Below are 24,513 nucleotides of genomic sequence, written 5' to 3'. Positions count from 1 at the left end.
GGGCTAAGGAGCAGTGCACCACAGGCTAAGGAGGAGAACATCATGGCGGAGGGAACCCAGGAGAAGGTCCGGACCCACAGAAGAGGCAAGGCGCCACTGTCAGGGAGGGTAGAGGAGGAGGGGCGGGCCACCATAGGAAACTCCCTGTTCCAGAGTGTGCACATACCCACAGGCTTAGAGGGTGGGGGCGGTGAGAAGCCTTTTGCTTGTTTAAGGGAGATTAGGCGCTTCTTATGCAGGCTACCAGCGGCCAGGCACCTACTGTGTGGGCTAAGGGCATAAGGGGGCTAAGTGCAACGTGGTGCCTCTTGAACGATCTACAGGTGGCAGGGACAGACTGTGGCGGTCGTCTCAGATGCCAGAGGAAGGCGTGGCTTGCCACCAATGGGGGCTGTGAGTGGGCTCCACCAGTGACTCCAATCACCTAAGGGGTTGCCAAAAAAGAAAAAAAGAGGGCATTGCAACCAAACACCATACGCTTTTGTTCTCACTCCCCTGGGAACACACCCATCCTGCAGCATTTGCCACTGCCAAATGCTCTGAGTGACCCCCAGACACTTGGTCACTGTCCCTTCCCCAGACTCTACAATTAGGAGCACCTGGTGCAGCACCTCCTGAGTGGGCTAAGTGGAATAGGGTGCTTCTTGCATGGTCTGGGGGCAGCCGGGGCAAACTGCCGCTGTTATCCCTGATTCCAGAAGTGGGCGTGGCCCACTGCCATTGGCGATATCTGAACAAAAATCACTTGCAGCCCCATTCACCTAAAGGGCACCACAGAGGAGGGCATTGTGACTAAACACCACCTGTTAGTGCTCTCGCACCCCCGGGAACTAACCCGCCCTGCTGTTGCCATTGCCAAATGTTCCAGGCAGTACCCACATGCCTCATCTGTCACTTCCCAGGATCCTGCAACTAGGAGCACCCTTTACAACACCTCATATGTGGGCTAAGTGAGACGGGTTTCTTCATGCATGGTCTCCCAGTGGCGGGGGCAAACCACCACAGTTATTACTGACTGTAGAGATGTTCATGGCCTGCTCCCAATAGGGGTCCTTGAACAGGCACCACCTGCGGTTCCAGTTGCCTCACAGGAGGGTATTGCAATCAAACACAAGCTGTTATTGCTCTCACTCACCTGGGAACTCACGCACCCTGCTGTTTCTACTGCCAAATGCTCTGGTCACATTGAAGATCTGCCTAAAGCTTATTACCATTTCCCAGGGCCCTGCAACTAGGAGTAGCCTGAGCCACCCTCCTACAGCTCCTTACTGCTATTGAGAGCCCAATGACCAGGCACTGACTGCTGGCCCTACCCATTGCCTCCTTCTCCCTGAAAACAACACTGAGCATCCTGGGAACAACAGCCTGCTCACACGGAAGAAAGAGATAGCAAATATTCAAACTCCCATGCCAAAAATAGACAGTAACCCCCCAAAAATACAAAGGGGTATTCTTACATAGAAGTAGCTTCACAAGACTACAGTTTGGCTTCCTTGAACTCATGGAAAAAGAAAAACACAAGCAAGATGAAGAAGCACAGAAACCATTCCCAGTTAAAGGAATAGGAGAATTCACCTAAAGCAGATAACAGTGAAACAGACCTCTGCAGTCTGACAGACATTGAGTTCAAAAGGGAGGTATTGAAAATACTGAAGGAATTAAGAAAGGATATGAACAGTAATGCAGATTCTTTTAGAAAGGAACTAGAAAATATAAGGAGGAGCCAAGAAAAACTAGAAAATTGCAGAGATACAAACCGAGCTTAAGGCAATAAAGAGCAGAATGAATAATGCAGAGGAACAAATTAGTGACATGGAAGATAAAATAATGGAAATCACCCAATCAGAACAGCTTGCAGAAAACCAAATGAAAAAACATGAAAGCAACATAAGAGACCTATGGGATAATATAAAGCAGGCCAGTCTATACATAATCAGAATTCCAGAAGGAAAAGAAGAAGAAAAGGGGATTGAAAATATATTTGAAGAAATTATGGCTGAAAACTTTCCAAATATAAAGCATACTGATATCAGGATACAGGAATCACAGAGGGCCCCAGACAAGCTGAACCCATACAGGCCCACACCAAGACATATTATAAAAATGGCAAAAGTTAAAGATAAGGAGAGGACCCTAAAGGCAGCAAGAGAAAATCAAAGCATTGATTATAAGGGAACCCCCATAAGGCTATCAGCTGATTTCTCTACAGAAACACTACAGGCCAGAAGGAAGTGGCAAGATATATTTAAAGTGCTGAAAGGAAAAAATTTGTAACCAAGAATATTCTATCCAGCAAGAATATCATTTAAATTAGAAGGGGAAATAAAGAATTTCTCCAAGAAACAAAAGCTAAAAGAGTACAGCAATACTAAACCCATTCTAAAAGAAATACTGAAAGGGCTTCTCTAAATTAAAAAAGAGAGAGGAAAAAAAAGAGAAAAAGAAGAATTAGGATGGAGGAAACCACAATTGGAAAGCAATCACTTAAATAAGCCAGCATACAGATCTAAACATGAAGATGTTAAAAAAAAAAAAAGACATCAAAATCATACAGTGTGGGGAAGGTAAGTAAGAAAATATAGATTCTTTTTTTATTTTAATGATGTGTCTGAGCCTATATGACTATCAGGAAAAACCAAGGAGATATAGGAAGAGCTTAACATGCTTAAAAAACAGAGCAACCACAAATCAAAACCAAACATTACATTCACAAAAATTGAAAAGAAAAATACTCAAGCATAAAATAAATGGAAACCATCCAACCCAAAAAAGAAAAGAAGAAAAGAGAAACATAGAATCAACTGGAAAACAAGGTTTAAAATGGCAATAAATACGTATCTATCAGTAATCACTTTAAATGCCAATGGACTAAATGCTCCAATTAAAAGACACAGGGGCAGTTTGGATAAAAAAGCAACAACCTTCAATCTGCTGCCTATAAGAAACTCATCATAGGACAAAGGACACATATAGATTGAAAGTGGGGATGGGAAAAGATATTTCATGCAAATGGACAAGATGGGAAAGCAGGAGGTGCAATACTCAAATCAGACAAAATAAACTTTAAAATGAAGGCCATAAAGAAAGACAAAGAAGTATCCTATTTAATGGTTAAAGGATCCATTCAAGAAGAGGATATTACAATCATCAATATATATGCCCCTAATATAGGATCACCCAGATACCTCCAACAAATAGTAACAGACATAAAAGGAGAAATCAATGGGAATACAATCATAGTAGGAGACTTTAACACCCCACTCACAACAATGGACAGATCCTCTAGACAGAAAATCAATGAGGCAACAGACCTAAAGGACACAATAGAAAAGTTAGACTTACTTGACTTTTTCAGGACCTTACATCCAAAAAAAATCAGAATACACATTCTTCTCAAGTGCAAATGCAACATTCTCAAGAACTGATCACATACTTGGGCACAAAGCTAACCTCAACAAATTTAAGAATATACAAATTATTTCACGTATCTTCTCTGACCACAATGGCATGAAGCTAAAAATCAGCCACAGGAAAAGAAATGAGAAAAAAACTTATTACATGAAGACTAAAAAAACCAATGGATCAATGAGGAAATCAAGAAGGAAATTAAAAAATACCTTGAGACAAATGATAATGAAGACACATATTCAGATTCTATGGGATGCCACAAAAGCAGTGCTCAGAGGGAAATTCATAGCCATACAGGCCTTCCTCAAAAAAGAAGAAAAACCTCAAACCGACAACTTAACCCAACACCTAAATGAATTAGAAAAAAGAACAAAACCTAAAGTCAGCAGGAGGAAGGAAATTATAAAGATCAAAGGGGAAATCAATAAAATAGAGATTCAAAAAACAATCAAAGAAATAAATAAAACCAAGAGTTGGTTCTTTGAAAAGGTAAACAAAATTGACAAACCTCTGGCAAGACTCACCAAGAAGAGGAGAGTAAAAAACCCAAATAAACAAAATAAAAAATGAAAAAGAAGTCACAAGTGATACTACAGAAATACAAAAAACCATGAGGGAATACTATGAACAACTATATGCCAACAAATTTGACAATATGGAAGAAATGAGACAATTTTCTAGAATCTTACAGCCTGCCAAAACTGAATCAAGAAGAAAGAGACCAACTGAACAGACTGATCACTAGAAATGAAATTGAATACGTCATAAAAACAATCCCTACAAATAAAAGTACAGGACCAGATGGCTGCACAGGTGAATTCTACTAAACATACAATGAGGAGCTTATACCCATCCTCCTTAAAATTTTTCAAAATGTTAAAGAAGAAGGAACATTCTCAAAGACATTCTATGACGCCACCATCACCCTAATTCCGAAAGCAGACAAAGATACCACCAAAAAAGAAAACTACAGGCCAATATCTTTGATGAATACTGACACAAAAATTCTCAACAAAATTTTAGCCATCCGAATCCAACAACGTATAAAAACGATCATACACCACGACCAGATGGGATTCATCCCAGGTTCACAAAGATGGTTCAACATATGCAAATCAATCAATGTCATACACCATATTAACAAAAGAAATGTAAAAAAACACACGATCATCTCAATAGATGCAGAAAAAGCATTTTACAAAGTCCAGCATCCATTCATGATAAAAACTCTTACCAAAGTGGGTATAGAGGAAATATACCTTAACATAATCAAAGCCATTTATGACAAACCCACAGCAAATATAATACTCAATGAGGAAAAGCTGAAAGCCTTCCCACTCAAATCTGGAACAAGACAAGGATGCCCACTCTCACCACTGTTATTCAACATAGTATTGGAAGTCCTAGCCACAGCAATCAGACAAATGAAAGAATAAAAGGCATCCAAATAGGAAGAGAAGAGGGAAAACTGTCGCTGTATGCAGATGACATGATACTATATTTAGAAAACCCTAAGGACTCAACCCAAAAACTAACTGAAATGATCAACAAATTCAGCAAAATAGCAGGATATAAAATTAACATCCAAAAATCAGTTGCATTTCTGTGTACTAACAATGAAATAATAAGAAAGGAATACAAAAATACAATACCCTTAAAATTGCATCTCCCCAAAAATCAAATACCTGGGAATTCACCTGACCAAGGAAGTGACAGACTCATATGCCAAGAAGTATAAAACATTAATCAAGTAAATTAGATGATGTAAAGAAATGGAAAGATACTCCATGCTCCTGGGTGGGAAAAATTAATATTGTAAAAATGGCCATACTACCCAAAGCAATTTACAGATGCAATGCAATCCCTATCAAATTACCCATGACATTTTTCACAGAACTACAACAAACAATCCAAAAATGTATGTGGAACCACAAGAGACCCAGAATTGCCAAAGCAATTCTGAGGAACAAAAACCAAGCAGGAGGCATCACTCTCCCAGACCTCAGGCAATATTAGAAAGCCACAGTCATCAAGACAGTGTGGTACTGGTACCAAAACAGACAGACCAGTGGAACAGAATAGAGAACCCAGAAATAAACCCAGACATCTATGGTCAATTAACCTTTGACAAAGGAGGCAAGAACATAAAATGGGAGAAAGACAGTCTTTTCAGCAAGTATTGCTGGGAAACCTGGACATATGCAGGCAAATCAATGAAACTAGAACACACCCTCACACCATGCACCAAAATAAACTCAACATGGCTGAAAGACTTAAATATAAGACAAGACACCATCAAACTCCTGGAAGAGAACAGAGGCAAAACGTTCTCTGACATCAACCTTACTCATGGTTTCTCAGGTCAGTCTCCCAAAGCAACAGAAACCAAAGCAAAAATAAACCAATGGCACCTAATCAAACTGACAAGCTTTTGCACAGCAAAGGATACCAAAAAGAAAACAAAAAGACAGCTTACAGAATGGGAGAAAAGAGTTTCAAATGATGCAACTGACAAGGCTTAATCTCTAGACTATACAAGCAACTTACACAACTCAACAGCAAAAAAGCCAACCACCCAATGGAAAAATGGGCAAAAGACCTGGATAGGCATTTCTCCAAGGAAGATAGACAGATGGCCAACAAGCACATGAAAAAATGTTCAACGTCCCTGATTATTAGAGAAATGCAAATCAGAACTACCATGAGATCGCACCTCACACCAGTCAGAATGGCCATCATTAATAAGTCCACAAACAACAAATGCTGGAGGGGGTGTGGAGAAGAGGGAACCCTCCTGCACTGTTGGTGGGAATGGAAGCTGGTACAGCCACTATGGAGAACAGTATGGAGGTACCTTAGAAATCTATACATAGAACCACCATATGACCCTGCAATCCCACTCTTGGGCATATATCTGGACAAAACTTTCCTTTAAAAAGACACATGCACCCACATGGTCATTAGATAGCCTCTAAAAACCAGAAAGGGCAAGGAACTGGATTCTCCTCCAGATCCTCCAAAGGAACCAGCCTGCATGATAGTTTGACTTTAGCCCCAGTGAAACTAATTTGAGATTCTGACCTCTAGAATTATAAAAGCATAAATTTTTAAGTCACTCAGTTAGTGGTTATTTGTTACAATTACTTTTGTTACAATTAGTTCAATAAGAAACTAATATAGGAGTTCCTGCTGTGGCTCAGCACAAATGAATCTGACTAGCATCCATGAGGACACAGATTTGATCCCTGGCCTTGCTCAATAGGTTAAGGATCTGGCATCACTGTGAGCTGTGGTATAGGTTGCTGACACGGTTTGGATCTGGTGTTGCTTAGCTGTGGGATAGACCAGTGGCTACAGCTCCATTTGGAGCCCTAGCCTATCACTCCATTGGAGCCCAGGGTAACTCTACTGGGAGCAGGTAAGCCAGTCTTCTTTCTTATCAACACAGGGGCCACTTACTCAGCACTGCGTGAATTTGCAGGCCAAACACACCCCTCTCAAGTTTCCACTGTGGGGATTGACGGCATAATTTCCAATCTGTTAACAGTGCCTTCTCCAAATTGCCTCTTACCAGGAACAACCTTCAGCTACTCTTTCTTATTACTACCCAGGTGCCCAACCCCAATTCTCAGCAGAGATATTCTGTCTAAATTCAGAGCCTCCCTTATGCTTCTCACTCCTTTCTCCATCACCGACCCCTCCCCCCTCCGTCATCCAGAAACTGATAAACTACCTCTCCCAGCTTCCCTTGTTTCACCCAAGGTATGGGATACCTCCATCCCTTCCATAGCTCAATATCATGCTCCCATTCAAGTGAAGTTAAAAGACCCATCCACATACCCATATGCTGCAGGTGTGGTCCTAAAAAGATAAAAAAAAAAAAAAAAAAAAGAGAGAGAGAGATTGAAACTAATATAATAATGTAATACATTCTACCAAAAACATTGAGTGATGACCAAAATAGCCAATAACCAGGAATTAAGTAAATAAATTATAGTGGAATAAAATGCAGCCTTTTAATAACATGTTGTTCCATGTTTACTGAATAGGAAACTGCTTTTAAGTGGAAAAGCAGTTTATGAGACAGTATATAGAAAGAATGACTCCACTGAGGGAGAAAAGAAGACCAGAAGTATATATTCCAAATTACAGTAATTACAATTGGTAGTGGATTTTTTTCTATGTATTTTTCTGTACTCTCCAAATACAATGCAGTAAACATGCTGATTTTATAACTAGCAAAAACATTAATTTTTTAAACAAACAGAAACATTTTCCCCTGATTCTCTCATTGTACAAAACAGGAAATGTGTGAAAAGCAAAGGAGGTGCTGGCTTAGGGAAAGGACAGCTAGATCTAAGTTCTTAAGTCAGAATTTGGAAGCTTATTCTTGACTTACAAAAGGTATACAAAGCCCAATACTGAATCATCCTCATGAAAGCCCAGAGGAATGACACACACTTCCTTTTCCATTTTTAATTCCCTTTCTACAGACCGCCCTTTACTAATTAGGAAACATTAATAAATGCTTTCTCCTTTGGACAGGTCATGAAGAACACTGGGGAGCATAAGTGCATGTAGCATTTTGTAAAATGGCATAGAACCTCCCATTGTGAATGCTATACCAAAGGACGCCACTCCAAGGAAAACTGAAACATAAAGAGACTCTGATATTAGAGACATTTTAAGACCATGAGATTAAAGCGCTTATCAGTTCTTTACTACTCATGTCTGTTCTGTTCTAAAGTGTTCTTTGACTCTTCTCTCTTCTCATCTCTGTCTCCTCTGATACCCCTTAATCAATTATCCCCTGATCTTTCTTGCTGTGAAGACTGCTTCCTAGCTCAGTATGAACTATTCCTGAGTTACAGAAATTAATAAAACAGAACCCCTTCCTTCAACTAACTTCCAGTCTGGGGGTACATATAAGCACATGCAAAAGAAATAAATCTCATATTGGGAAAGTTTTATTAGAGACTCACTGAGGTTCATACAGCACAAAGGAGAGGTTGGAAGGGAGTGTAATTCCAACAGAAGAAGAATGATTTCAGAAGGCAGTACATAGTAATAATTTGCCTCTTTGCTCTGGGATCTGGAGGGTTGATCCTGAAAAGTACATTTTCCAAGGGAAAAAAAAAAGAAATAAAGAAAAATATTATAAGTAGAGTTGACAGCATGAACACAGTACAGAGTAGAGAAAAGTGACTAGGGAAATGGAGCTATATCTTGGGAATCATCAGGGAATATAATAGAGAATATGATTGTCAGTCTAGGGAGAATCAGATCACAGAGGCCCTTGACTTGACAAATTGAGGAGTATGGGCTTTATTGAACATAGCCTGGAGAGCCACTGAAGGTTTTAGGTACAGTTAGATGCCAGACTTTAGAAAGTTCAATCTGTAAACAGCCAGAGATTCAACTAAGTGACATTAAAGACAGCCTAAGGCAGGGCAATAGCAGCAAAAATAGCAAGGGAAGGGTGGATTTAAGCAGAGCCAAATCCTGGCAAGGAGAAAATGAAGCACTATGGTGTCTGGGGAATGATGATGAGTCCAAGTGACTAAGGAAGTAGCCATCCCAGTGACCAAGAGGAAACTAAGGAGGTGAGCTTCATTTGGGCTAAAATAATAGGAAAAGCAGCTATTCAAAAATGTGCATTTAAAGCTCGTGCTAGATTTTTTTTTAAGTATTATTGAAGTACAGTTGATTTACAATGTAGTGATAATTTCTGATGTATAACAAAGTGATTCAGTTATACATACACACATCCATTCTTTTTCATATTCTTTCCCCATATTTATTATCACAGAATAGACATTTTGTGTTTTTTAAATTTTTAAAATTTATTTATTTTTGTCTTTTTAGGGCTGCACCTGTGGCATATGGAGGTTACCAGGCTAGGGGTCCAATTGGAGTTGTAGCCACTGGCCTTCACCACAGCCACAGCAACGCCAGATCTGAGACGGGTCTGCGACCTACACCACAGATCATGGCAATGCCAGATTCTTAACCCACTGAGCGAGGCCAGGGAACAAACATGCATCCTCAGGTATGCTAGTCAGATTCGTTTTCACTGAGGCACAACAGTAACTCCAGAATAGATATTTTTGAAAAAAATTTTCAGAGTTGCCATCGTAGTGCTGTGGAAAAGAATCTCACTAGGAACCATGAGGTTGCAGGTTCGACCCCTGGCCTCGCTCAGTGGATTAAGGATGAAGCATTTTCGTGAGCTGTGATGTAGGTTGCAGACGCGGCTCAGATCGCCATTGCTGTGACTGTGACATAGGCCAGCAGCAACAACTCTGATTGGACTCCTAGCCTGGGAACCTACATATGCCACAGGTGCGGCACTCAAAAGACAAAAAAATAAATAAATAAAATAAAATAAAATAAAATCTCACCCCAATGATAAATTGATTTGTTGGATTGAAGGTAAATTTTAGAAAATTTACTTTGACAAGAAGCAATCACTCTGTTTAAATTAACAGATAATAATTTTTAGTTTTATTATTTTATTAATGACAAATTCCTAAGTATATTATATAGTGAATATATTATTAACTTGTTTTTACTAATATTATAGTTAGAATGAAAAGGTATTTTCATGACCTATATTTGAAATAATGGAATGAAATCATTGGTCTTCGGTGATGATAAAAAGAAGGAAACTCAGCCTGACCCTTTCTCTAAAGGTGATAGGGGTTGTGTCTTCTTCATTTATTCCAGACCAGCACAAAGGGTACAGAAATAATTAACATATATATCTATGTGTGTAGTTTTCTAACTTCTTTTTTTTAACATTTAATACTATTTCTTTTTTTAATTTATTATCAATTTTTTATAATAGTTATTTCCCCAATACAATTTTTTTCTACTGTACAACATGGTGACCCAGTTACACAAATATGTACACATTCTATTTTCGCACATTATCATGCTCCATCGTAAGTGACTAGACATAGTTCCCAGTGCTACACAGCAGGACCTCATTGCTAATCCATTCCAAAGGCAATACGTTATATCTATTAACCCAAGTGCCCCATACATCCCACTCGCTCCCCCTGCCCCTTGGCAATCACAAGTTTATTCTCCAAGTCCATGATTTTCGTTTCTGTAGAAAGTTTCATTTGTGGCAATTTTTAGACTCCAGATATAAGTGATATCATGTTATTTGCCTACCTCTTTCTGACTTACTTCACTCAGAATGAGAGTATCTACTTCCATCCATGTTGCTGTAAATGGCATTATTTCATTCTTTTTTATGGCTGAGTAGTATTCCATTATGTATATATACAACTGCTTCCTAACCCAATCATCTGTTGATGGACATTTGGGTTGTTTCCATGTCTTGGCTATTGTGAATAGAGCTGCAATGACCATGTGGGTGCATGTGTCTTTTTAAAGGAAAGTTTTGTCCAGATATATGCCCAAGAGTGGGATTGCAGGGTCATATGGTGGTTCTATGTATAGATTTCTAAGGTACCTCCATACTGTTCTCCATAGTGGCTGTACCAGCTTCCATTCCCACCAACAGTGCAGGAGGGTTCCCTCTTCTCCACACCCCCTCCAGCATTTGTTGTTTGTGGACTTATTAATGATGGCCATTCTGACTGGTGTGAGGTGCGATCTCATGGTAGTTCTGATTTGCATTTCTCTAATAATCAGGGACGTTGAACATTTTTTCATGTGCTTGTTGGCCATCTGTCTATCTTCCTTGGAGAAATGCCTATCCAGGTCTTTTGCCCATTTTTCCATTGGGTGGTTGGCTTTTTTGCTGTTGAGTTGTGTAAGTTGCTTGTATAGTCTAGAGATTAAGCCTTGTCAGTTGCATCATTTGAAACTCTTTTCTCCCATTCTGTAAGCTGTCTTTTTGTTTTCTTTTTGGTATCCTTTGCTGTGCAAAAGCTTGTCAGTTTGATTAGGTGCCATTGGTTTATTTTTGCTTTGGTTTCTGTTGCTTTGGGAGACTGACCTGAGAAACCATGAGTAAGGTTGATGTCAGAGAACGTTTTGCCTCTGTTCTCTTCCAGGAGTTTGATGGTGTCTTGTCTTATATTTAAGTCTTTCAGCCATGTTGAGTTTATTTTGGTGCATGGTGTGAGGGTGTGTTCTAGTTTCATTGATTTGCCTGCATATGTCCAGGTTTCCCAGCAATACTTGCTGAAAAGACTGTCTTTCTCCCATTTTATGTTCTTGCCTCCTTTGTCAAAGGTTAATTGACCATAGATGTCTGGGTTTATTTCTGGGTTCTCTATTCTGTTCCACTGGTCTGTCTGTTTTGGTACCAGTACCACACTGTCTTGATGACTGTGGCTTTCTAATATTGCCTGAGGTCTGGGAGAGTGATGCCTCCTGCTTGGTTTTTGTTCCTCAGAATTGCTTTGGCAATTCTGGGTCTCTTGTGGTTCCACATACATTTTTGGATTGTTTGTTGTAGTTCTGTGAAAAATGTCATGGGTAATTTGATAGGGATTGCATTGCATCTGTAAATTGCTTTGGGTAGTATGGCCATTTTTACAATATTAATGGATTGGGAGCTTGGGGCTAATAGATGCAAACCATTACCTATGGAAAGGATTAGCAATGAGATCCTGCTGTGTAGCACTGGGAACTATGTCTAGTAACTTATGATGGAGCATGATCATTTGAGAAAGAAGAATGTATACATGTATGTGTAACTGGGTCACCATGCTGTGCAGTAGAAAAAAAAAAGAATTGTGGAAATAACAATTAAAAAAAAAAAAAAAGAGGCTATCCATATCCTTTCGCCTGTGGCTCATTTCTTTATCTTCTATGTGCATTAGTCACATGGCCTTCTCTCTGACCCTGACTCCTCCTACTTATCTGTTATAAGGACCTTTGTGATCATATTGGGCCCACTTAAATAGTCTCCCCATCTCAATATTTCATTTAATTCATGTGCAAAGTCCTTTTTTCTTTTAAGGTGACATTCACTTGTTTAGGGAATAAGCATCTTTAGGAGCCATCGTTCAGACTAACTTGCTGTTATAAACAGCAATATAGGGGCCTTTTCAGATCCATCCTAGCTGTGTAATTCTATGTTGAGGCTTTTAGAGGGATGTTTGAAATCATTGTAGCTTCAGGAAGATTTATGACAGCAAGTGAGATAATTGACAGAAAAACTGCGAGTCAGGTCACTGGAGTAGCTCCAGACCGGCCACTGACTTGCTGTACATCCTGGGGATCACTGGGCCTTTTATTCTGCTGCAGCATATTCAGTATTCTCCTCTGTAAGGTGAGGGAGTTGGAGATGGCTTTCAAACTGAATTTCCCATGACCTTTGAACTGAAACAATGTAAGTTGTATAATTTTTTTTTTTTTTTTTGGTCTCTTTCTAGGGCCTCACCTGCAGCATATGGAGGTTCCCAGGCTAGGGGTCTAATCGGAGCTATAGCCGTTGGCCTTCGACAGAGCCACAGCAACGTGGGATCTGAGCCACATCTGCAACCTACACCACAGCTCACGGCAATCCCGGATCCTTAACCCACTGAGCAATGCCAGGAATCGAACCCGCAACCTCATGGTTCCTAGTCGATTCGTTAACCACCGAGCCATGACAGGAACTCCAAGTTGTATAAATTAAAAACAAAAAAGGTGTGTTAAAGAGATTGAAGTGGGGGGATGAGCAGGAGGCAATGCCTGTGCAGGATCCTAGTGCCAGATACATGGAAAGCAGGTTTTAATAACTACAAGTCTTGGAAGAAAACATCACCCCAACCTTAATTAATTATTCACTAAATTCCTACTGTGTACAGGATATTTTATATATATCATCAATAACAATCTTATAAATTAGGGCTACTCTGCATATTTTTACAACATTTTAAGTCCTCTGTTCAAAGCTCCACAGTAAGTGAGTAAGAGAATTGTCATATCCATTTGGATCCAAGTTTAGGCTCCTTATCTTAGATCCTGCTGCCTGAATAGAATTAACTGCAGCAGTGGAGTTTGGAGATATATTTGACATTTCTAGAATAATTGATAATACCACATCATTGAGGGTGTGGGCATTTTTGGTGCAGTTAAATAGTTAGTTCCGTATGAACCTTCCCGTCAGGGTGGAAGAGAACTCCATTTATCTCTAAAGCAATTTTTCCTGCCCTAGACGCTACAGAGGGATGGAGAGAGATTTCTTCATTCTCTCTGGCTTCTTTTACTGGTGCTCGTGGTTAGGATGTGCACGTGCTGCACTTACGTGGCCCGTCATTCGCCAAGTTCCCTTGCCTTATGGAAACCAGATGGAAACTGGAGTCGAAGTTCTCGGCCACAGAAGTGAGGCTCAGCTGCTCTCTGGGTGGAAATATTTGAATTTAGGAGGCATAATCCTCTCTCCTCCCCCTCTCCCTGTCCCACTTCTGCTTCCAAAAACCAAGAGTCAATTTCAGAGATATAGCCTTTCTGTGTTGCCCAGATACTTTTATTTTTTATTTTTTGAAATTTGTAATTACAACTTTGTTTGTAGCAAAATCTCTGTTTGGTTGTCATAAATTGTAACCAAGAGGAATAATATCCACGAAACATTCAGTGCTAGCATATGATTTGGATAGCCTAGATTGATAATGTGAGGTCTTGCACAAGTTTAATAACTTCTATTAGCATTTTGGGGGAATTAAGCAAATGCACAGTAAAACAAACATACAAAAACAAAAGACAAACCAAAAGTTGGAAGGGTAGGGAGGGAGAATTTTAAGGGTGTTGTTCACCAGTGAAACGTAACAAGATTGCTTCTGAGCCTTATTCTGGAGTTTTCAGTAAGTCAGCATCTTAAGAGTAGGAGTGATCTTAAAGCTCACCCAGTAATTTTATCTAGCTATTCCCTACTGGAAGAGCCTAAAAGAGCCTAGGTGTAGTTCCTGCTTTGTAGTTATTAACTTTTATAGTAGTAGAAAGAGTAATGATAACTATAAAAGTAGAGCAATTCATGGAATGTAAGATATGAAGGATTAAGGGTTTCATGATTAAATAGTCATATACTAGTTTCATGCTTTGGGGAAAGTCCAGTGCTGTGGTAAGACCATAGAATATGAGTCAGAAAGGCACTGGACTCTCTTACTTATTGGCCGTATGACCTTGAGTAAAGAATTTAATCTCTCTGACATTTCATTTTGACATCAGAAACAAAGTTAGGATGAACTTAAAATGAGATCCTGCTGTGTAGCCCTGGGAACTCTGTCTAGTCACTTATGATGGAGCATGATCATGTGTGAAAATAGAATGTGTACATATATGTGTAACTGGGTCACCATGCTGTACAGCAGCAAATAAAATTGTATTGGGGAAATAACTATTAAAAAAAAGAAAAAAAGAAAAGGAACTGAGAGAGAATGCCAAAAAAATTTAAAAAATAAAATATGATGTAGCTCAGTGCTGGGGACATGGTATGTGCTTTAAGAAGTGGTAGCTTTGGAGTTCCTGTTGTGGCTCAGCAGGTTTAGAACCTGACTAGTATTCATAAGGATGCAGATTCAATTCCTGGATCAGTGGGTTAAGGAGCTGGTGTTGCCATGAGCTGGTGTAGGTGCAGGCAGACATAGCTCAGATCCCGCATTACTGTGGCTGTGGTGTAGGCCGGCAGCTACAGCTACGATTTGACCCCTAGCCTGGGAACTTCAGTATGCCCTGGGTGCATCCCTAAAGAGACAAAAAATAAAATAAAATTTAAAAAAGACAAAAGAAAAAAGTGGTGTCTATGTTTCTTATACCCATTCCACAGATTCTCTGTGTACCTACATCACTCTGAGGTAAGCTTGCAGCAGAGGACTGCAGGGGACTTCATCTTTGGACCCAACCCCTATCTTCCACCCAGAGCCTCTGCCTTTTTCCAGAATGTCATGGTACTCTCTGGAGGAGTCTCAGTGTAGTGGAAGTTGATTCCAGATAGCCTTGAACTTAATCTCTGAGCCAATATTCTTGAGACAAGTCACCTAAAGGAGGGCCGGGTACACTGTAGCCACTAAATATTGGTTGAATGAATAAGGGAATGAGTTGCTCTCTTCTACCCCTTTCTACTTGGAAAGTTCTTAGCTTGTTCTTCAAGTCCCATTTACATTACTTCTGCTGGAAACTTCCCCCTAAACGCTGACAGACCTACATTATAGCAGAGGTCACAACCTGTGCTCTTCAGTGGTAGATAAATGTGATTCTCAGTGCCAGGACCGTGACTTTGCATTCCCTGAATGGTTTCTGGAAATTGATTTTTTAAAGAAATGAATTAATGAGTAAGTGAAAAAAAAGAAATCCTAAAGACAGCATCCCAACCTCTCCCCCTGCCCCTCACTTCTGGGCTGCTTTTGTGCTTCCCATACTCAGTCCTTTACAGAGGACTGGCTACACATTGCTCGTTTCCTGCTCACTGTACACTCACAGTAATTTACTGCCAGTTCTTATGCTTATCTTTTTAGGAAGGTAACCTAGAATATTTCCTGAGTAGAAGCAAAAAGTCATTGCCAAGGTGTGTCTCAGAGCTTTGCAGCATCCAAGACAGATAGACTGATTAGGAGAACATGATTTTAGCTGAGTACATTTAAGACCCTGGCCCACTGAGGAATTTTGTGTCACTCAGGGGATTCAGAGTGTAAAATACTCCAACCCAAACAATTCTTTCCTGTTAATTTCCCTATTTCTTTTCAAGGAAATATTCTCCTCTCAGTCAACTCAAAATCCCGCCTTCTCTTTCTTCCTCAGCATATTTATTCAGTTATCAGACACCATTATTTCTATATTGTTAACTGATAAAAATTTGCAGTGTTATTCCGGTACTTATTAACAAATTTATTTGGAGTAAATCACTGTATTCTCTGAGCCCCTGTTTCTTCATAAATAAAATGGGATAATAATCCATTTTGACTTCCACATGGTTGTTGCCTAAGTGAGATTTGTGAAACACTGGCATTGTGAGTGGTCACTATTTCTGTGATGTAATTCTCTAGAGTGACTGACCACCCTATTTTGCCCCAAGCTGTCTGATTAATCACTAAAAATTTTGCATCCTGAGAAACTCCCCAGCTCTGTGAAAACCAGGATAGTTGGTCATCCTCCCCCTTCGCCCTGTTCCCTTTGTCTCCTCCCCAGTTCACTTCCTTTCTTTTAGGCATTCAAGGCTTTTCCACGACCTGTATCCACCACTGCTATCCATTTTTTAACACTGGCATGATTTCTCTGGAGGATGGTGCAGATAGAAAGAGATGCTTCTGCACAGATAAACAGAAGGTCTATCCCATGGGGAGAGAAGGAAGGAGAGAGACAATGTAGGCATGATTAAAGCTACTACTTGGGCAGGAAGAATGGTGGATGTTCTCCCGGCAGCGGGTACAGAGCCCCAGAGGTACTGCAGGGGAGCTGTTAGTTCCTGCCAGGACTTCCTATGTGAGGCTGGCTGAAGCCCTCTGACCTCAAACTCACATTTTGCTGCACATGATTACTAACCTTGTGGGATGTTGCAGGAAACAAAGGCTTTGAAGTCATTCTGGTCTGGATTCCTGGCAGGGCCTGCTACATAATTGGCAGAACTCATGGAAAAGACATGGGGCATGGAAAGTGAAAATGAGAGGCCCCAGATGGGAAGTCACTCTCCCCTTCCCATAGGATCACTCCCTAAGGGACTGCAACCTTGGTGCAGGGACTCTCTTGGTACCTGTGTGAGAGTAAGAGATACCCACCGTGTTTCCTGCCAGAAGTGTGAGGTGCTGCTAGCCCATGGCAAGGATGGCCACTGCCTTGCCTTGTCCAGAGATGCTGCAGGGCATGTGCCTGACACTAACTCTTCCCATGCCCACAGGCCCACCCTGGAGTGGAGAGCAAGGGCAGAAGGCAGGCCTCTTCCAGCCAACAAGACCCCATCACTGCCCTGGGTGGAAAACCAGTGGTTGTATGTGGAGAAGGGAAGGCCAGGCAGTGGGGAGCTGGAATCAGGGAACAGGAGGCCAAGGACCCTTCCAGGCAGCCAGGGAGGTGGTGGGAAAGGAGGGTGCACATGAGCTGAGGGCTCTAGGCTCCCAGAACATTAGACTTCACTTATAAGACGTAACTTCAGAGATAACGTTATTAAAAAATTCAAGATGGTGACACCTGGGGCCTTTTGGAGCACTAGTTCCCACGCAACTGCATGGATTATACACCTATGAAGCCAGCTGGTTCTAATTCTAGTTTGCCTGCCTGTTACCTAGGCCAGTTCACATCTCCTTTCTGCCCTCAGTCTCTTCATATGTGAAATGGGCTCTCATACCCACCTCTCAGGGCTTCCCTGAGAGGTAATTGGTATTTTATATATCGTGCAGGGTAGAAGTTCCATATGCAGTGCATTGATTTCCTTTTCCTGTTGGCATATAGTTTAATAAGAACATCTAGCTGCCTTTGGTCAGACTAAGTTCACTGAAAGAGCATTTTTCCCTCTTTAGGACAAAAACAAGATCCAATTAAGCTTTATGATCATCAGAGCCTAGTATAACAGCACGTAGTTTGTAGGTAAACATGAGTTAATGAGTGAGTAACTTCTTTTTGAGCTTTTTAAAATAGGACTTTTCCTTTTCTTTCTTTATATCTTTTCCTTTATTTTGTAGTTTATTTCTTATTTAATCTTGTCCTTTTATCTTTGAATTATAAAAGAGAGTTTAGGAAGCCCCAGCTGACACACTATAATATAGTACATGTTAAAATACAGTATATGAATTTTGGAATGGATTAAGCCCTCTAAAATAAAAATCAATAGAAAATTATAAAGGAAATAACTAGTTTATTTGACTCTAACATATAGAAAATTTACCCATATTATTTCTTTGTTACATGTAATAATATATGAGAAGAAAGAAGGCCAGACAGAGGGTTACCAAAATTTCAGTAGTGTTTGTCTCTAGAAGCTGGAATTGAAGTTTGTTTTTCTTCTTTAACACTTATTGTATTCTCTAAATTTTGTTCAGTTAACATGTATAATAACATTATTATTTATGTTATTTTTCAAATATGGAAACAATTGCTTCAGGCCTAGGAAAAATGCCATTTTATCCATCCAATGACAAATTATTTTTCAATCTTTTCTAACTTTATATACACCACAACCCTATGAGGTGAATATTCTTATTATCCTTATTTTACAGATGAAAATGCCAAAGTTAAATGATAGTAAAAACTCGACCAGGGTCAGATAGCTAGGAGTAGCAAGCCTGGTGTTGAAACCTCAGTTTTTCAGTTTTCCAAAGTCCGGCATCTTAGCTACTATATTCTCTTCCAGACTCTTTAATGCTTTGTGTATTATTTAGTACCCTCTGCTTTGCTGTTTAGCTATGTGGGTTCTTATGTATTTCTCCTGCTTAACTGGAAGCAGTGTGTGTTTAGTGGCTGTGGTTTGCCTTGGATTCCCACTGAACCTCCCAGGCAGGAGGGGCTCAATAGGAACCACATGTTGGTTGAATGAATGCTTGAAAATGAATGAAAAATGACTCCACCTAGCATGATGGTAAAGTTTGCAGCCAATACCATCTCTACTTTTTATTGTAGCTACCTCCTGGGAAGACATGGATTTTCTGCCAGGAGTTTAACTCTAGGACATCAGCTTATCAAAGCAAAAGCAGTCTTACATTTTTAAATGTGTTGCTAAATATCAAAACAACAAATATTAAATGGGAGTCCATGTGCCCAAGAGTCAAGGTTGTTCTCTTTCATCTGGACCTAAATTTGCTCCAAAACAGATTAACTTTGTTCCTGAGGCATTGTGACAGATCATAATAATCTATGTGTTTTTGGACCAGGATGGAAAAGATTTTTTAAAAAATAATAATCTAGGTGTTCAGTTGGGTGACCTTGAAGAGGACTTACAGTTTTCAGGAGCTGTCTGTGGGACAGAACCAGGGCTTGTTTGAAACTAGAAATTATAGGAGTAGGATTCTAGTACATTCTAATCATACCATTCTTTTTATGGGCTTCTGACAACTGGTGCTAAGACATCCCAGTAAATGAGCCACAATCTTGGCATCTTTGACCTAAAAATTGAACATTCCGAAAAGGAGAATTTCATCAAATATATATTAGAAATCTGAGTGCATTGTGTTTCCTAGGATACAAGATTTCTTTTCCTGTCTTCCATCCTCCATTTTTATCTTTTAAAAGTTTTGAATTGACTCCCACTGATTATATGTGTTCTTCAAAGAAATGTGACTAAACTAGCCAATCATTTAAAGGTATCTATTGACTTTAATGTCTTATTGGAGAAAAAAAAACAACATAGAATAGGAAAATATTCTTTGTTTCTCTCAATCTTAGAGATTGCATGTAAGGAGTTTCAGAATATTGATTTGCATTTGCATAAAATAACTGCCGCTTAGCCATGGCAGACAGTTTATCGCTTGGCCACAGCTGACTAGACCAGAGATGAATATCTAATCCAATCACATAGTCTGCCCTGAAATTTCTAAATTGTTACCAAGAGACTAATTTCAGTCTGGGATATTTGTTTACATTTAGATAATGAACTATTAGGAGCTTAGGAGAGGCATAGAATAAAGGAGACACTAAGAAGTAGGGGTGAGAGAATTAGAGACCCTGGGAGAAGCTCTAAGTTCTTCTAGCTCATCCCAGGGGATTTGGTTGCTCCCAAAATGTGACTTTAATTTAATGCAGTGTTTTCCTCCTTCCAACAAGTGTTACATCTTTATTAAGCTGTTTCAAATTGTTTTTTGTCCCTTGCAAACCAAAGAAACTGTGTATATATCTATCACCACCCTTACCATTTTGTTTTAAACTAGTCCATTGGTCATTTCCCCCTATTAAATTGAGAGTTTCTTAAAGTCACAGACCTATTTCTTCCTATCCTTTGTATTTAGCTTATGTCTAGCACAGAAATAAATTCAGTGACTCTCGATTGAAACTGATAAAAGGATAGAGAAACAGAGATGGTACTGTGTGATCCTCAGTCATTGAGGATATCTCCCTATTAGAACAGTATTCATAGTTGGCTGTGTTTTTAGATGGGATTAATATACCCTGATTCATCTCAGCTGTATCTCAAGTTGTAATAGTATATACATACACATATATTTTCAGGATTCTGGGAAATAATTGTAATAAAAAGGGGAAATCGTATTTCAAAACAGAGTAGATGTTAGAGAGATAAACTTAGTAAACTGAGATGCATATCGAGAAGGATTGATTCTCATAAGGGAGTGAGAACAGATAAATTGGTCTGGGGGCAGATAAAAGAGGAATGACTTCAGGCTTACCTTGAGAAGACTTTCCCCAGAAGTGGCTTCAAGAGGACTCCTGAATCTTCAGCATTTGGTGTGTGATATTGATAAGTCCTCCCATATCCAAGTAGGGGGCTCTGTATGTTCACATGGCTCTCTTGGGAGAGATGGAGGGGAGTCAAGAGCTGATTACCATACCCAGGCACACGCATGTTAGTCTGCCAAACTCAATAGCTAAAGAGGCTTTGACATGTTTCCATTTCTGATTCTGCCCTTATAAAATGTGTTGCTAATTAAAATAACTGCCAGCTCAGACTCCTGCAAGGAAATCCATACACGTGCTCAGAGGCAATTGTTTTCTATGTTTCTAGCTCTCATTAAATAAATAAAGACTGGAAAACCAGCAGCATAACACAACTATCTGGGACAACTTGGGTGGAGCGGGGAGAGAGGGTTGGCTGCCCCATGTGTAAATAATCAGGCAATATGATATTTCAACCTTCTCCTCACCAGAGAAGGAAAGGGTTAAGTAGAAGATTATGCTACATCAATATAGTGCTATAGGCATGTTTGATTTGGCAAGTGGAAAAAGAAGCACAAAAACACATGTCCTGACAAAGTCGAGAATTATCAAATTGAATTCAATACACTTTCCAAATTGAATTTAGAGTAGGTCTTTCTTCTTTGTTTAAGCCATAGTTTGTGCAGTTGTTTAAAAATTCATATCTACTCATTTCACTCCTTGCTATAGAGCCTTCATTGGCTTCCCATTACACTTTGCATAAACTTTAAGCTCCTTCGCATGGCTAGAGTACCTTTTGTGATCCAGACCTCACTTCACTAGCTCCTGGTGTTATTACTCTTTAGCCGCACCAAACTGCTTGCAATGCCCTGAAAGTTCCTTCCATACCTTTGCACATGCTGTTGCATGTACCTGGAATGCCAATCACAACTGTCCTCCTTATATCCATGGTCAACTCATAATAATTCTACAACTCAGGTCAGGAGTCTGCTTATTCAGTAAATCACCCTTGAAATCTACTTCCCCCACACCAATCTGGAGAGGTATCTCCTTTGAGCTTTCCCAGCTCCTGCTCTATGCTTTACTGTTGTGCCTATGGCATTATAATAAACGTGAATGAAGGAATGCTCCATAGCTATATTTGGGCTTGGATGCCCAAATCTCAGGGCATCCAAGCCCCTAATGTTGTTGACATCCTAACTGACGAAAGAGGGATGGCAAGGCTGAAATAGTCTGGAGGACAGAAGACCAAAAGTACCAAATGGTTTTAGACATGATGTTTGATTAGAACCATGAAATGATAAATCCATTCATTCATTCTTTCATAGTTTCAGTTATTTTTTGTTAAGCACTTACTTTGTGCTAGTCCTACAGGGAATACTGGGGATTACAAACATAACTATGACCTAAGTGGTTTCTTAAGCTTGGAACTTACAACTTAGTTAGAAAGGCATACATATAAGCAATTTTTAACCACAACTTAATTAATCCTACAAAGTAAAAGCAAGGCATTAAATGAAAGCTATCATAGGTAAATCTAACCCAATCTGAGAGTCAAGGAAAGCCCCTGACTCTGAAAAGGTGCTATTCAGGATGAAATAGTAAGGATATCTGTGCTATAAAGCAAGGCAGGAGGAAAAGAATACTGGGTAGGAGTTCCCATTGTGGCTCAGTGGTTAACGAATATGACTAGGAACCCTGACGTTGCGGGTTCCATCCCTGGCCTTGCTTAGTGGGTTAAGGATCTGGTGTTGCTGTAACTGTGGTGTAGGCTGGCGGCTACAGCTCTGATTAGACCCCTAGCCTGGGAGCCTCCATATGCCGTGGGAGTAGCTCTAGAGAAGGCAAAAAGACAAAAAAAAAAAAAAAAAAAAAAAAAAAGGCAAAAACAAAAAACAACGGATAAAAGGAATATCATATGCAAAGGCTCAGAAGTAGGAAATAGATTGACATGGTAAAGGAACAGTGAACAGCCAATGGAATAGAACAACATATATGGAGGAAAAAATATGAACCTGAAGAAGTAGATGGACTGCAGAGCATGAAAAGCCTCATAAGACAGGGTAAGACCCTTGAATTTTATCCTAAGTGTAATTGGAAATCACTGAGAGGGTTTAAGCCTAATTTTAAATTAGATTTACAGTGTTAAAAATTACTTTGGCAGCAGTGCAAAGAATCAGTTGGAAGGGGCCAAAGTGGAAGTGTAGACCAAATGAGAGGCTGTTACATATTTCCAAGAAAGATGGTGGCTTGCCCTGAAGATGTGGGGAAATGATGCAGCAGAATAGATTGAATCAAGAGATATGGAGGTACTAGAATCATTGGCCCTTGGGATTGATTAGCTGCCAGGGTTGAAGCAAAATGAGGTATCAATACTCAACACAAGTAGGTTCATTTAGTTAATAGAGAGCTATTAATTGCCTTTTATGTGCCAGGTAAGCTGGTAGAGAATACCTAACAGAAGTCTCTGGCTGCCTTCTCTCAAACACTGCAGTACAAGTCGTTTATAACAGAGCATTGAAAATCATGGACTTGGAGAACAGACTTGTGGTTGCCAAGGGGGCGGGGGAGGGAGGATGGATTGGGAGTTTGGGGTTAATAGATGCAGACTACTGCCTTTGGAATGGATTAGCAATGAGGTCCTGCTGTGTAGCACTGGGAACTATGTCTAGTCATTTATGATGGAGCATGATCATGTGCGAAAATAGAATGTATACATATATGTGTAACTGGGTCACCATGCTGTAGAGTAGAAAAAAAAATAATGCATTGGGGAAATAAAAATAAATAAATAAATAGTAAATAAATAAATAAATAAATAAAAGGAGAAAAAATAGAGAGCATTAAAAAGTTTATCTTTGGTGTCTAATTTACTATAATACTATTTTTTTTTTCCCTGCTCTACAGCATGGGGATCAAGTTACTCTTACATGTATACATTTTTTTCCCACCCTTTGTTCTGTTGCAATATGAGTATCTAGATATAATTCTCAATGCTACTCAGCAAGATCTCCTTGTAAATCTATTCTAAGTTGTATCTGATAACCCCAAGCTCCCGATCCCTCCCACTCCCTCCCTCTCCCATCGGGCAGCCGAAAGTCTATTCTCCAAGTCTATGATTTTCTTTTCTGTGGAGATGTTCATTTTTGCTGTATACTGAATTCCAGTTATAAGTGATAATCATATGGTATTTGTCTTTGTCTTTCTGACTCATTTCACTCAGCCTGAGAGTCTCTAGTTCCATCCATGTTACTGCAAATGGCATTATGTCATTCTTTTTTATGGCCGAGTAGTATTCCATTGTGTATATATACAACATCTTCCTAATCCAATCATCTGTTGATGGACATGTGGGTTGTTTCCATGTCCTGGCTATTGTGAATAGTGCTGCAATGAACATGTGGGTGAATGTGTCTCTTTTAAGTAGAGTTTTGTCTGGATATATGTCCAAGAGTGGGATTGTGGGGTCATATGGAAGTTCTATGTATAGATTTCTAAGCTATCTCCAAACTGTTCTCCATAGTGGCTGTACCAGTTTACATTCCCACCAACAGTGCAGGAGGGTTCCCTTTTCTCCACAGCCCCTCCAGCACTTGTTATTTGTCGATTTATTAATGATGGCCATTCTGACTGGTGTGAGGTGGTATCTCATGGTAGTTTTGATTTGCATTTCTCTTATAATCAGCGATGTTGAGCATTTTTTCATGTGTTTGCTGGTCATCTGTATATCTTCCTTGGAGAACAGTCTATTCAGGTCTTTTGCCCATTTTTCCACTGGGTGATTGGCTTTTTTGCTGTTGAGTTGTATAAATTGGTTATATATTCTGGAGATATAATGACAAACTGTGATACATGGTCCTTGCATTTGTACACATTTGAAGTTACAAC

General features: G+C 39.7%; 1 long non-coding RNA gene across 1 annotated transcript in view; it reads right to left on the bottom strand.

The window, feature by feature from the left end:
* The window catches only part of LOC110256027, a 51,596-nt gene extending 30,631 nt beyond the window's left edge, over positions 1-20,965 (bottom strand). Inside the window, exon 1 of the long non-coding RNA XR_002337186.1 lies at positions 20,640-20,965. This is a non-coding gene — a long non-coding RNA (uncharacterized LOC110256027). The remainder of the gene's footprint in view (positions 1-20,639) is intronic.

The sequence above is a fragment of the Sus scrofa genome, chromosome 1, assembly GCF_000003025.6.
Source record: "Sus scrofa isolate TJ Tabasco breed Duroc chromosome 1, Sscrofa11.1, whole genome shotgun sequence".
In the NCBI taxonomy this organism is placed as follows: Eukaryota; Metazoa; Chordata; class Mammalia; order Artiodactyla; family Suidae; genus Sus; species Sus scrofa.
Note: the sequence above shows the minus strand (reverse complement) of the source record. Positions and strands in the feature narration are given on the sequence as shown.